This window comes from Herpailurus yagouaroundi, unplaced genomic scaffold (assembly GCF_014898765.1).
Source record: "Herpailurus yagouaroundi ecotype Mexico unplaced genomic scaffold, PumYag 251, whole genome shotgun sequence".
Classification (NCBI taxonomy): domain Eukaryota; kingdom Metazoa; phylum Chordata; class Mammalia; order Carnivora; family Felidae; genus Herpailurus; species Herpailurus yagouaroundi.
Window position 1 is genome coordinate 3,637,414 of NW_024412468.1, and position 13,427 is coordinate 3,650,840.

General features: G+C 41.1%; 1 protein-coding gene and 1 long non-coding RNA gene across 15 annotated transcripts in view; one reads left to right on the forward strand and one right to left on the reverse strand.

Moving 5' to 3' along the window:
• The window catches only part of GRIA4 (glutamate ionotropic receptor AMPA type subunit 4), a 474,792-nt gene that overhangs the window by 69,360 nt on the left and 392,005 nt on the right, over positions 1-13,427 (forward strand). For 12 of the 14 annotated variants that reach the window (XR_005786293.1, XM_040460822.1, XM_040460820.1 and 9 more), the window contains exon 1: positions 13,117-13,334. The exons of 1 other annotated variant lie outside the window; for it this stretch is intronic. The gene's annotated coding sequence lies outside the window, so the exon portion shown is untranslated. Of the gene's footprint in view, positions 1-13,116; positions 13,335-13,427 lie in introns of those variants that run through there. One more of the 14 variants, XM_040460835.1, reaches the window with a different exon arrangement.
• Positions 10,029-13,114, reverse strand: LOC121020806 (uncharacterized). The gene is made up of 2 exons (XR_005786294.1): positions 12,987-13,114; positions 10,029-11,002 (listed from the first exon to the last, which is right to left on the reverse strand). It is a non-coding gene; the product is annotated as an uncharacterized LOC121020806 (long non-coding RNA).

Sequence of the window (13,427 nt, forward strand, 5' to 3'; positions counted from 1 at the left end):
CTCTCCCTCTCCCTCTCCCTCTCCCTCTCCCTCTCCCTCTCCCTCTCCCTCTCTCTTCCTCTCTCTCCCTTTGCCCCTCCCCAACTTACATGCACTCTCTCTCAAATAAACAAACAAAAATAAATAAATAAATAATAAATAAAATAGTAAAGTTTACATAATCTCAAAGGGTTAATAATGATTTCTTAACTCACAGATTTCCTCTCAGTATTCCTCTCAGACAGGCTACAAGATGCCTTCAATGTGGTCAGTTTTACAAAAATAAGTTCTTTAAATCCTAAAATATTTGTAGTTTTTTTGTAATGGAAAGGGGAAAGCCTATTAAAATCTTTTGTGGGACACAAGGTTTGCTGTTTATCTAAGGCAACTTACTTAAAAAGAGTTGGAAAACTTTTTTAAAATGCAGTGTTTCAAATTGCTGACTTATTTGGTAAATGCCAGTTGGGTATTACGTAGCAAATTTTTAAAATATATTTTTGTAGCAGGTATTTAGACACAACCAATTTGTCCCTTTAAAGTATAGGTGACATTTTAGCACTTGAAAAATAACCATTATTTGAACAGTTAAACAACTCATGTTATAGAAATACTGTTTTGAAAATGGATGCTTGAGAGTGTTTTTTGATCATCATGTGGGATTTTGTCTGGAAAATTGTGCATGGGTCTCCTGTGAACCAAGTGCACTCACTTGAAAAACTCAAGACTATAATATTCAAATCAATAGTCCCCATATATTTTAAACCTATTATTAAAATAAGACTTTCGGATTAGAGTATAATTTAATAAAAAGTCTGAACACATACACCTCGAATGATTCATGGATTGGACTGAAAAGTGAATATAGTGGCTGGATCAAAACAGCACAGTGAGCTTCTTTCATTGGGTTCTGTGTATCTTTTTGGTGTCTTTTCACCCATGATAGCCACTAAAAGCAGTACAAAAACAAACTAAAATTATAACTGAATCTTCAGACATCTGTATCATAAAGTATTAAGGCAAAATTTCAAAGCTGAAAAGCACATTTGATTACATTGCCCTCACAAAAATATCAATAAATAAAAATATGCAGTAATATAAAGCACATAATGTTATTAGATTTTCTTAACAGATTCATAAAAATAATATTTTAGGGAAATTAAAAGATCTTGTCAAAATAAAATGTAGTTGACATATTCTTTATTTGTTACTTTTTAATTTCCATATTCGCATGGTGCAGTATCCAAATATATGTTGGGGTGAAAATAATACAAATAATTTCTGCATTATATGAATACATATTGGAGTGTATACTCATTTTTATTGTACTAATAGAATGGTGCAGAAGAATTTGGATATCACTATCATCTCCGTGAAATGTTGGCAGTCCTTTGTAAGATTGGGTGCCTTTCGGCTTCTCTCCCTAGAATCTAGCTCACAAAGTCCTAGCTTGCTCTATACGTACAGAATAAGCAACCTCAGAATGGACATAAAGTCTACCATTAGAACACACAACCACTCCTCAACACATTTTTATATCCTGTCTGATCCTCAAATTTCTCTCCCCAGTTGATTTGCTCCTTCTCTGTCTTACCAGGGTATCGCTTATTTGATATGGATTCTACTCCAACCAAGACATTCTGTCTGCTTTTATGCTTGTGAGAGAAATGTCTGGATTTCTTTGGTTTTGTACTTTTTTCTTTCTCCAGTTACAAAGCAAGCTTCACTTTTCTCCACCAATCCATGTACCCTTAAATTGGATGTTAAAGTAATCTATATTACATGCATAGTTTTAATTTTCTCAGGGTATATTTTATCCTCACTTATTTGTGGCTTTCCTAAAAGATCTCTCAAGTAGAAGCTTACATTTATAAAGAACGATTAAATATTCTACTTTTTGTGCAGTACATATCTGTCCCCATAAAATTCCCTATGAGGAAGTTAGTTATCAATTTAATTTGTGGCTGTGCCCAGTATTTCACACAAACAGTAAGGGGGCAGTAGATGTTATCAATCTTTCTAATAACATTACATAGAAGTGCAACAAATTTAATGTAGCATTCATGTGCAACAGATAAAATGTACTCCTGTTTTTAATCTATATTCATTAGGTATTGTAACGATTTTAAAGGCCACATAAACTAGCATCACTACACCCATAAGACCAAACTTTCACTTGAATGTTGTTCTTTAAGAAACTTGCAGGTGAAGCAAAGCTTTTTTCCCCCTATAATTTGAAAATGGTGTTTTAATGTTTACAAAAACAACACAGACCAGTCTTAGAAAAGTTTGAAAGTGCAGAAAAACATGCAAAAGAGGATACAAATTACCGCTGATCCCACAGCCTCCAAATAACCATTAATAATGTCTTATTTAATATACATCTGACTTTACATGCAAAATTATATCACATAATTTTGTATACTTTCTTACTTTCAACACCACATTTTTTGTATTCTTTTGGAATAAAATAAAACTACAGAAATAATCAGATTTCAACAGTATGTCTGGAAACGGTAGTAACAGCACCTTCATAAATAATTTATCTCTAATCCCTACATTGCTCTAAGAGGTGTGCTTGGCAAACACTTACTGCACAAGACTGTTATGAACAGTCGGAAAAGCAGGCAGGTTTGCGAGCAGAATCATCTTGAAAGTGAAGTCATTATGCTCCATGTTATTTTTGTTAAAAATGCTATGCAAAATATATTCAGTCACAGCCAAGGATATTTTCAAGGGAAGGCAGTTGGATCGGGTATGACTAAATACATACAACTCAATCTTCTTAGGTGCTAAAAAAAGGAAGGAAGAAAAAAGAAAACAGGAGGGAGAATGTTCAGTTTATGACTTTAGCTCAACCAACAGGGCTGCTCATGATTAATAATGGGGAAGAAAGTAACTCTAGTATAAATCAAATGAGTTATTTGAAGTACCAGAGGGCTATATAACTAGATGTCTATCTTTACGTCCTTTCCTTCGACTTTCTCTTTCCTAACCAGGCAAATACTTCTATTTTTCATTACCTTTTAAATTTTTTTTAAATTATTTTCAATATTTCTTTTTGAGACAGAGAGACAGAGCATGAGTGAGGGAGGGGCAGAGGGAGAGGGAGACACAGAATCTGAAGCAGGCTCCAAGCTCTGAGCTGTCAGCAGAGAGCCTTATGCAGGGCTTGAACTCACAAACCTTGAGATCATGGCCAAAGTCTATGCTTAACTGACTGAGCCACCCAGGCACCCCTCTTCTATTTTTTTTTAAATGAGAGGAATAAATGTTACTAATCTGACTTTTGTGGCATTTGTGTTAAATGACTCAGTCAATACTAATATTTCTACAAAAGTGCAAATGTACATACTTTTTCTTTCTTTAATTTTTCTTTCATGACGTTTCAGCTTAGGTCAGAGCCAAGGGAAAGATCATTGGTATAAACCAAACACTTGACTCTTCTCTCAAATATAGATGAGAAGTGGGATGGTCAGAAGAGCACAGCCTTTAGGCCTGAAAAATGTTGCTTGGAATCCCGCCAAAGCTGTGTGATCTTGGGCTCTACGATTTAATTTTCTCATCTCTAAAACAGAGCTAGTTCTACCTAAATTGAAAGCTAGTTTTAAGAACTAAAAATTACTCTCCTTCTCCACCTCCTCCTCCTCCACTTCCTCCTCCCCCTCCTCCTTCTTCTTTTAGTTTTGAGAGAGAGAGAGAGAGAGAGAGTATGAGCAGGGGAGGGACAGAGAGAGAGGGAGACAGAGGATCTCTGAAGCAGGCTCTGTGCGGACAGTGGAGAGCCGGGCCCGGGGCTCGAACTCACAAACTCACAAACTATGAAATCATGACCTGAGCCAAAGGCAGACTCCCAACCTCCTGAGCAACCCAGGCGCACCTTAAAATTACACTTGCATCAGTAGTTCCTTAGTAAAGGGCGGTTACAACTACCGCTATTGAATTGTCCAAAGCAAAATTAAACGTAAAAATACCGAATGTGTATTTTATAAATGTGTCCAGTGTAGATGTTTAAACTAGAAACCTCAATCTAATGTTCACTTTTAAAACTCTGAATCATTTTGGAAAAGGCTGGTTTTCCAAGTAACTTCATTAATTCTCCAAGTCTTTGTATAGTCCAGTTAAGCACAGTGGCCAGTGGCTTCAACGTTAGAAGAAATACAGTCTTTGCTGTTAACAAGCAAGGTAGGGGAGAAATGTGTCACTCGAAGCCCCATTTTGTGTCACTTGCCAATTTATTTTCCACGTATTTATTTCATATTTAATATGCCAGGCTGTTTACAGAGTCTGGCTTATTCAAACTTCTGCACCTCCCGGGCTACCAGTCCCTTTCATGATTCCTATCTCTGGGCTACACATTACTCCTAATGCACACTCCCCTCTTCCCTCTGTCTAGAATGCCCCTCCATTTCTTAAGTAATGAAAACCCGTCCGTGTTTTATAGTCAAACTCAAATATTTGCTTTTCCAATGCTTTTCTTGGTCCTTCCTAGCCTGGAATTGGTAGTCAAATGAAGCGATAACACTGGGGTAGATTGATGTTTGATATAACACTATTCCTGCCTTGAAGGAGATCACATCAGGTTTCCACCACTAACATGGGGTTTACAACATAGATCTCTTTACTCAGTTACGTAGGTGTGTTGATGGACAGCTGTCTGTTTTGGGGATCCTTTCATTGTAAGGAACAAATGCCATACTGGATAAAACATTCTTTTATCCACTCCTGATACCATGATTCATAGTAAATGTTCTAGAAGTACACGATGGAGGAATGAGTGAATGAGGAAAAGACTGCCAGGTCCTACTTGGTGACCTCTTTCAATTACAGTGACTCTAGAGAAGAATGAGGAACATAAAACAAGGAAAGTAATCTTTTTGGTGTAATGAGGATTCTGTGGTCCTGGAAGAGAGATAATTTATCAGCATTAAAGTCACGCACAATGTCAATCAGTTTCACGGAGAGACCATGTGAGGTAGACAGATGACAAAAGATTAATCAAGCAACTGCTATAGGGCAAGATGAGTGTGCTGATTTCAAGCAAGGTTGACAGACAGATAAAAAGGTAAAGCAGTGCATTCCATGAGGCACAAGGGTGTTACTCCTGTTGCTGGAAAGTGATGGCAGGAAAATACATGAAAATAAAAAACTATCAGTTAATTGGGGAAAACTATTCACACCTTGAAAAAAAACTAAGCCCTGCCAAGGAATGATTTAGCTAATAAATACATAAATAAATTTATTAAGTTGTTGGCATTATTCCGGATAGTGTGCTGGCTTCTCATAAAACAGAATCCCATGGCATGCGTTTGAGTGATCACCAGTGGCTGAAAACAAAAATAAGGTATAAAAAATTTCAGTTATTTTTGGAGAACTGAAGTTCAGGTTGATAGTGTAAGTGAATTTTCCTTGATCCTGGGAGCCAGCTTTATCAGTATTGGAGAGAAATTATGAGTTGGTTCCATATCATATAAAGGCAGCCCACTAAGGCTTCTACCTATATTTTTAAAAGTCATCATTATGATGTCATGGATTTAACAGTGATGTGTTGCAATATAATTCAGGTATTATCCCTTTTGATATCCACTCAAGATATGATAGAAGGTAGGTTAGAATGAACTCTGTAGTGCTGGATTTGAGTTGGAGTAATCAGTGTGTGAACTCACGGTTAGCTTAATACATGCATAGATGGATAGATAAAGAAGCAATTACAGACAGGTATTGATACATGGGTTAGAGTACTGGCTATGTCCTATGTGAGAACCTGTAAGCAGTGACATCCCAGTAACAGTGAGCAAACATCATCAAGATTTTGGTTCTTAAACATCATTCTCCAATTAAAGGAAACAGGACTTCTTTTTAATATTTTTTTTTAACGTTTATTCATTTTGAGAGACAGAGACAGAGCATGAGCGGGGAAGGGGCAGAGACAGGGAGACACAGAACCTGAAGCAGGCTCCAGGCTCTGAGCTGTCAGCACATAGCCCGACGCAGGGCTCGAACTCACAAACTGCAAGATCATGACCTGAGCTGAAGTCGGACGCTCAACCGACTGAGCCACCCAGGCGCCCCAAAACAGGACTTCTTGAAACGTGTATCGTGCAATGACTGAGACAGGAAATAGACAAGATGATCCTGGGTGAAACTATGTGACTCACTCCCAAGGAATAGAATATGGGATGGAAAAAAAAGGTAACTTTAGTGAAGAAACCTTGCAAACATACTTTAATCAACCGATGAAGTTTATCACAAGCAGTATCAGTGGGAAAAGTATGGATCCCCTTATATGAGATGAAAAGAGGGACACTTAACCTCTGTGGTATGCTTGTCAACAATCCATAACCCCAGTCTAATCATGTGAAAAGCATCAGACAAATCCAAACTGAGGGAGAGTCTATAAAACGCCTGAAAGTACTCATCAGACTCTCAAGGTCATGAAAAACAAAGAAGATGAAACTCACAGAATAGAAGAGACCAAGGAGATACGACAACTGAATGCAATCAAGTATACAGAACTAGATGCTGAAACAGGAAAACTCATTAGTGGGAAAACTGGTAAAATCCAAATAAAGTCTGGGGCTCAGTTAAGAGAAACATGCTGGTGCTGGTTTCTTAGTTTTGATGAATGGACCAGAGGGATACAAGGTGGTAACATTAAGAGAAACTACCTGAGGGATATAGGGAAACTGTGGTATCTTGGAAACACTTCTGCACATCAAAGAATCCAAAATGAAATTTACTTAAAAAAAAATCTGACTTGATTTCCTAATATATGAAGGGGCCAATGAGGCTTCTATCTGTGGTTTTTAAATTATCATGATAATGTCAATGGATTTAACAGTGATGTGTGTATCTCAGGCATTACTCTTTTTGACACCTAAGTTTTCCCATTTTCAGCCAATGTGAATATCCTCCAGTTGGTTCCTGATCACTTTTGACATGATCTCAGTACTTAAGCTTCCTTGCTTTCTGTAACGATGCTGTGTTCCAGGGACATCTTGTGTAATTCTTTCCCTGGGCTGGGAATAAGTCATTTTTCCAAGGAGCATGTATGTCTTTTAGTGGAAAATGGTACTAGGTTCTACAGATGGTGTACATGGGGATGCTGATTTTTAACAGATTGTTACCCCTTTTTTAAAAATTTTCTTTTTAATGTTTATTTATTTTTGACAGAGAAAGAGAGAGACAGAGCATGAGTTGGGGGGCGGGGTGCAGAGAGAGGGAGACACAGAATCTGTGCTGTCAGCACAGAGCCCGATGCGGGGCTCGAACTCACGGACCATGAGATCATGACCAGAGCCGAAGTCAGAGGCTTAACTGAGCCACCCAGGCACCCCTTTTTAAATTTATTTTTTAGACAGAGAGGAAAAGGAGGGGCAGAGAGAGAGGGAGAGAATCCCAAGCAGGCTCTGCACTGTCAGCATGGAGACTGACACGGGGCTTGATGTCACGAACTGTGACATCATGACCTGAGCCAAAATCAAGAGTCATTTAACCAAATGAGCCACGCAGGCGCCTCAGTTAATTGTTATTTCTAATGCATTAGTGTGTAGAGCTGAGAAAATACATATTTTATGGAAAATACAAGATAAAATAAATCATAATGCAACTGCCAATTCAAACGGAGAACCACCAGGGTTTTTTTTACTTATCCTCTGATTTTAAACATGTATCACTTTTCTTTAATGCTTTCCCAAGTATATAAGCATAAGCATTTATTTGCTTTATGCAACTATATATAAATAGAATAGCAGTATGAGTACGAGCATCAACAATATGATTAGTGAAGGCAGGGTAAGCTGTTTTTTGCAATTATTTTTGTCTCCAGGAGATATCCCACTGGAGAGGATAAGCCAGAATTATCTGTTTTAAAATAAATTGAAATAATGCAACTCTGAGTAGATTTATCTGCTTCTTTCTCTCCATCCTGATTTTCTGTCCCTAGAGGAAGTACCCCTCATTTTAGATAAATGCTAGCGTGCCACACGCTTGTCTCCATTTTACTTTTTCTCATCAAATATATCCACAGTGATTACTCCACGGTGGTATATAAAAGTTCTCCTCTTTCCTTGAATAACCGTTCAGCACCCCATTGTATGGATATACCATAGCTTAGTATGATAGCCTCCCCTCGATAGACATTTGGGCTGTTTGTGTTTTGCTCTGATAAACAGTACTGTAATAAAAAGCTTTGTACATGCAACTTCTGTAATTCCACTCGTGTATATTCAGGGTAGACAACTGAAAATAGGACTTGAGGGTCAAACGGTAAATTTTACTGTTGCTATTTGGTTCACATAGTTCTTTTTCACCTAGACTTTCTCTCCAGCTGCCAAATTTCTCTCCCTGCCTCAGGCTTCCACACTAATGAGAATTTTTAATCTAAAATGCAAATCCGGTCATTTCCTCCCTTTGCTTCTAGACTTCTGTGATTTCTCCGTCTTGACACAATGGAGATGAGATGAACCTTTTGAATGAGTCACTTTGACAGGCATTCCTTCCTTCTTTTGCTTTCTAGGCTCACTTCCCGCATGTCCCCTGATATAACCTATCCAGTCACAGCAAACTTTCAGAACTCACCAGAAAGACATATGCCCTCTCATGTGTTGCACATCATTGTTTCTCTCCCTGTTAATCTCTACACTTTCATAAACATTCGGTTCATATTCTCTGCCTCTGTGAGTTCTTCCTAAATTTCCCCCAAATCAAAATTAGATTTTCCATTTTGCCTCTGTGGCGCTCTTTGCCTCCCTCTGTTGGAACCTTGGTGACATTTTTTGGCAACTCTTTCCTAATCACAATTTCCTATGATGTGGATGTGCCAAAACTGTGCTGAAAAGTAATGTCCAGGGTAATGCAGCAAGGAAGCAAACAGCCTGTCATCTGAACCTAGTTATTATTTCTCTAAGAGTCTGAGGTCTTTTAAGTAGACTGAACTACTTTTCTAAACATGGGGATTTTTCTAGTTGACTTCTCAGCTTCCAGACCTCTCATTGTGCTTTAAGCTCCATCGACTCAGTAGATTTTAATGGAGACAGTGTGGTCTCTGACATCAGACAGACCCAAGTCTTATCCCTAACACTTGGCTTTAACATTTACTAAGAATAAGAGTCTTTAACCTTTAGGGGCACCTGGATATCTGACTCTTGGTTTTAGCTCAGGTCATGATCCCAGAGTTATGGGATGGAGGCCTCCATCAGGCTGCACACTGGGCTCCTCTGTCTTCCTCACTGCTTGTACTCTCTCTCTCTCTCTCAAATAAAACACAAAATACATGGAAAAAAAAAGAATTTTTAACTTTTAGATGAGTTCCTTAGTCAATACACCTCAAATTTTCTATAGATCATGTCATAGATAGATAGATAGATAGATAGATAGATAGATATAGATATATGTATATCACCTTTATATATATATACACATATGCATACACCATGGCAGGTGATATATACAGCATGTTTTTGAAGGTTCATAAACATCAGGAATCTCCCAACGATAGCAGGAATTTTGCTTTGCTCCCCTGTATTTCTAAGCACATAGACAGTAAACATACATGGTCGGTAGTCAATACACAACTGTGTGTGTGTTTGAATCATCTGTTGCAAAGCCCATTCCTGAGCAAAGGTGCCCTTCGTCCCAAGTTGCACTTTGCAGCGGATGCCAGTACTAACCTTCTGATTTCTGCCACTCCTTTTTAGAGCATTCAGGTTTCAAACTTGGGGATATTCCTGACCTTAAATATGTGCTGCACTCCTCGTGCTCCCAAGCAGCTGGCAAGTGTGTCCTGTCAGCTCTGCTGAGCAGCGTCCCTCTCCCTTGCTCATCCTCTGTCTTTCCTACTGTCCCCCTGCACCCCAGCTCCATCGCACCTGACTTTCTGAAAGGGCAGTCTCTAAACTAGCCTCAGCTCATGCCTTTCCTGGTCTACAGCAACAAACCACCCTCTCACTCCCAATCCCAAACAGGGTCCCTTTCTAAAAGTGTCATACCTGATGACACTATTACTGATTATACTATAGGTGATGAGTTCAAATAAATAACAAAAGTCAGTGTAATTGTAAAATATATATAAATATATAAACATATATATAATATATATCCATACACACACACACACATATGTATATGAGGCAGTTCCCCACAGACAAGGTTCAATATCCCAAGCACCTCATTTGGAATGCCCCATAAATGGTCCAACCTGACTTTATGTTCTTACCAACCTCTCCCCTCCCAAGTTTGTACCTAAAACAGCTCAACACACTGTGCTTTACACCCTCAGATTCTTTTTCTACCATTAAGCTATAGCCATCTCTCTGTATGTATCTCTTCTCATTGGAAAATCTGCAGAAAGCCTCCCGATACAGTCCTGTGCTCCTTGCTTCGCTGACTCTGTGTTCTATGTGCTCATATTCTGACGCCACGTGAGTGTTTTGACCATAGGTTGTGGCTCGTTCGTCTGTGGATTCTCTACAGCACCAGGCTCTTCCCCGCAGTGGAACCGCCTGCCCAAATGCTGGCCAAGTTGACTTCACAGGGTCAGAGATTTGGGAATTTGTGAGGAATCTTAGACATCTTCCAGTATGATACCTTCATTTAATATATTAGGAAATTGCAGTTCTGAAAAATCGTGAAACTGTTTCGTTGAAACAGCACGAAAGCGATAAAATCAAGTGTGCATATACACTTTGGTTTTGGTATTCCCAGCTGGTAATAATCCTCCGAATTTTTCACTGTGATGGAGCAGGATCTTTTACCTCAGCCTTTGCCAGTGCTCCAAAGAGAGTACGTTCCCCATAGTAGGAGGTATATCACGTGTCATAATTGTAAAATGGGTCAGAGGACCAGACCCCCAGGACTGAAAAGTGAAGGTGTGGACTCTGCTGTTATTAGCCACATTTTAATTCCTCATTATTTTCTCTTGAGCTCTGTTGATGATCATTGTTATTCATGAAGACACAAAAGGTGCCCCAGCCTCTCCTTCCCTTCCTTGCTCACCGGCTCCAAAAGTCTTTCCCATTTGGTGCATCTGAAAGACAGGTATGACACAATGAGATGCCTATACATCTATGTCTATACAGAGAGAGATAGATACAGAGAGAGAAAGATAATTTAGATTTAGAAAGTAAAATAGAGGTTTTTATTAACTGGGAAAATAGAAATAAAGAAAGAAACCTGGATTATTATCTTGGAAAAATACAGTTAGGTTATCTGTGGTCCTATTAGCCAAGGCATCATCACCGTGGTTAGGTGAACAAGAAACATCGTCCTGCATCTATTACGTCATATGAGAGCTCAAATCTTTCCAATTGCAGAAGAATAAAACTTGTGAATTCCCTCTGTGCGTCAAGTAGAACTTCCCTGGGTACACAACTAGGTGATGAGTTTCATGCCTCGGTGGGTTTTGAAATTTTAATTTAACTTAAATCCAACTTGAATTTTATGTGGCCTATTTTATTATCTTGTAAGAGAAACAGAATGATCTTATTTACAGCCTTGGTTTTTACACTGACAGGAAAAAACAAAAACATTTCAACTCCCACTTGACTTGCAAGCCTCAAGTCTTATAAACTGAAATGACAAATGTATGATTTGTGTAATCCAGTTACTCACAATTAGATTGTTCTTTGGGTTTTGTTTTGTTTTGCTTTTTTGTCATAACACTCTGTGGTGAAAAGTTAACAACAACCACAAAAAGATGTGACATTACAGGTAAAACTCAGAGGTTAAAAAAACAAAAAACAAACAAACAAAAACACTGAAGAAAAGCACTGCGAAGTTTTAGAAGGGATTACAAAATGTCCTCCACAAACTGCAAACAGAGGTCATTGGTGGTATCTTATAGGAGACTGGAAGGGGTAAATGTAGCGCATATTGGAGGAAAAAAAGCCTAACAAGGTGTAGGCCTTGCAAGAATTCCCCTTAATCAAATCAACTCTGTTCTTTTCCCAAATGTTCCCCTAGGTAAACGTGGGCCCTTGCTGTATTCTTTGGTAAAATGTAACCGGAAACACTACCTCAGGCTCCCTAACGTTTAAGGAGAATCCGTCCCCTTGTAAGGATGGCTCAGAAGCCTGGTGTGAACTGATGTGACCCCACCCCACCTTCCGGGCTCTCAAACTGTTCAACCAAGAGCACCCAAAGAACTGTGCAGATTTCAAATAGCATGTCTCACAGTTTAATGAATTAGGGGATGGTAGCTACTGTCTGGATCAGGAGACCTCAGGCCTTGCAGAGGAAATCAGACACCTGTCCTTCATTGCCACCAAAGCCTGCCTCTCTCTCTCTCTCTCTCTCTCTCTCTCTCTCTCTCTCTCTCTCTGTGTGTGTGTGTGTGTGTGTGTGTGTGTGTGTGTGTGTGTGTGTGCAGTATAGACTCCATCCAGCACAGCCTGGGGAAATGAACTCTTGCAGGTGACCCTGGGGACGAAGGGACACAGGAGCTCTAAAACTTTCTAGGATGATCAATGTTCTTGTACCCAGTCAACGCAACCATTGACAACATCAACCCAGGGCTTGGTCTTCTGGGGATTGACATGGAGTGGAGCGAATATTCCAGAGCCCAGGCTAAGAAGAGATGTGCCTGAAACACACCCCACTTTTCCATCAGACACTGGCGCCCTCTTCCCCTGCACCGTCCTTCCCCTGCCCCCATCAGCCCTGGGCCGTGTCTGCCCTGCTCCCCAAGTGGGCGGCAGCACGGAGGGAAAGTGACCTCCAGAGCCTCTGCAGGAAGGAAAGGGGGTTTCCCTCACAGTCCCTGCTCCGCACCGCGCGCACACTCTTCCTCCTGGACCTTCCAGAGGCCAGACTGGAGGCCCCACTGGGTGTGCATTTCTCAGGCTCGTGCCCATCCCGTTCGTCACCCTAAACTTTGCTATTTAAATGAACTTTTCCTCCCTCCGGTCTTTGCCCCGGGGCTCTCCCGCAGCCTCGCCTCCTCCAGTACCTCCCTCCTCGGTCCCAGCCCCCCTGGGCCTTGTGTCCTCCTCCCCCTCCCCGCGCCCCTTCACCTCCCGCAGTCCTGGCTGGGCTCTCCAGATTCCCGGGCCGCTGGCTGGTGAGAAATCTCGGCTGCAGCCAGGACCGGAGTCCCCCGCGCGCGCGGCCCGCTGGCAGCAGAGGGCGAGGCTGCGAGAAGGGCGAGGGCTGTCGGGGAGGGAGGCCGGCCGTCCTCCCCGCGAGCCTGCGGGCATGCTGCAGGGGGCCAGGGGCCGGGGGCGCTGCTAAGTGCCGGAGCCCCTGCTCCGGGCTGGCGGACCCGGGCCAGCGGGCCCCCCCACCCCCACCCCGCCCCACTCCCGCCGAGCGCGGCCGAGCAGCGCAGAGAGGGGCGTAGGGGGTGCCCCTCCCCGGAGCAGGTGCCTAGGCGAGCGGGGAGAAGACGAGAGGGGGGAGTGGGCGCGCGGCGCGCGGGGAGGGGCGCGGGGAGGGGCGCGCCGGGAGCAGGGGGC